Source organism: Mastomys coucha, unplaced genomic scaffold (genome assembly GCF_008632895.1).
Source record: "Mastomys coucha isolate ucsf_1 unplaced genomic scaffold, UCSF_Mcou_1 pScaffold20, whole genome shotgun sequence".
In the NCBI taxonomy this organism is placed as follows: domain Eukaryota; kingdom Metazoa; phylum Chordata; class Mammalia; order Rodentia; family Muridae; genus Mastomys; species Mastomys coucha.
The window spans coordinates 93,653,177-93,654,879 of NW_022196903.1; the positions used below are offsets into that span (position 1 = coordinate 93,653,177).

Sequence of the window (1,703 nt, forward strand, 5' to 3'; positions counted from 1 at the left end):
AAAAAAAAAAAAAAAAAAACAAACAAACCAACAACAACAACAACAAAACAAAACAAAATTCGCTTAATCAAAAAGCTTCTGTTGGCCAGGCATAATGGTACCTTTAGGCCTAGTACTTGGGAGGCAGAGGCAGGTATAGTTCAAGACCAGCCTGGTCTACAAAGTGAGTTCTAGAATAGCCAGGGCTACATAAAGAAACATTATCTGGAAAACCAAACACAAACAAACAAAAAACAAAACAAAACAAAATTCTCTTTATAGTAGACAAAGATTATTACAGAAATCCACAACTATCAAAATGCAGACAATAGACTGAGGATGCCCCATCCCCAGTTGATGCATCTACAAAATGACCCTTACACTTAAGGCTCAGGGACCATCAAGGAAGAAGGGGCAGAAGGACTTTTAAGAGCCAGCAGAGCAGGATGTCTACTGTGAGACAGTGTCTTCTCTTTATGACATGGAAGTTGCATCAAAGGAAACATCAACAACAGAGCTGCCTAAATAGGACCTGCATTATGGCACAGGTCAATGCGCATGTGGAACATGTCGTAAGGCTCTCCCCTTAGATAAAGAGCTATAGGCAATTAATGAATGGCTGCTGAGAGAGAGAGCATCAATCTTCTCAGGAGGAAGCCTCTGATAGGTTATCCAATCCCAAGCTGTCAGTCCGAAATACACACACACACACACACACACACACACACACACACGAGCAACACTAAATAGGCTCAGAAGGATGTGTGTGTGCATATGTATATGTATGTATAATGGTAATAAAGAAAGAGAGGAATACAGGTGCAGTTGGAGGTTGGCAACAAAGGGATGAGCATGATGGAAATACAGTACTCATTTATAAGATTCTCAAGCAGTTTAAATTTTTAAAAATTGCTAAATGATTTGGGCTGGAGAGATGGTTCTGAGCACTTGCGAGCCACGAGGACTTGGAGTTCAAGTCTTAGTTCTCACATAACAAGCTGGGGAGCCTGCTCTGAGGGGGACAGGGATGAAAGGAACACTTGGCCTTGTCTGATTCCAGTCTTAGAAAATGTGAGGCCCGGGTTCAAGGAGACGCCCCCTCAGAGGAATAGGAGAAGAGCAATAGAAGAAAATATTCAACGGCTTCTGGCCTCTACGTGTACACACTCGTGCACACACACACACCCTCTGCGTGTGTGTGCTGATGAAATAAATCTATTTTTAAAAACTTGCTTAATGAAATCAATGGCTCTTCTTACCTATCTGGTTACATAATGCCTGGCCAGAGCATCCTCCTTCACAAGATGGTCAGATAGATAGAGCAGGTGCAGCCTCATGCTTATTTAATAGCCCAATAAAGGAGCCTTCCCACCAGATAATGTGGCCTGGAGTGGACTGTTTAATCACAGCTGGTCAATATTTATGAGGCCAGAGGCCCAGCTGTGCATATGACTTATTTACAAGCCAGTTCTGGAGCCCATAGCCTCCCTGTGAGGTCCACCTGTTCCTAGGCCTGGCCCTGGTGAAGCTGCCAAAGCATGCAGGAGAGAATATATCCCCTGTCCACGCAATTTGAAAGACACTTCCCACCTTCCTGCTGCCTTCCTGGATCACGACTCCCTTTTGTTCCTTTTTGAATAAAAAGGTCAGCAAAGCTTTTCTTCTCTGTCAGCCACAGCTCTCTCTTTCTACCATCCCCTTCCAGGTAACCACAGTCAAAACAG

The 1,703-nt window shown here is 43.7% G+C and overlaps 2 long non-coding RNA genes across 3 annotated transcripts in view; one reads left to right on the forward strand and one right to left on the reverse strand.

The window, feature by feature from the left end:
* The window catches only part of LOC116098270, a 28,750-nt gene that overhangs the window by 10,451 nt on the left and 16,596 nt on the right, over positions 1-1,703 (forward strand). The window lies entirely within an intron of this gene.
* LOC116098272 overlaps positions 1-1,703 on the reverse strand; it is a 29,178-nt gene that overhangs the window by 6,717 nt on the left and 20,758 nt on the right. The window lies entirely within an intron of this gene.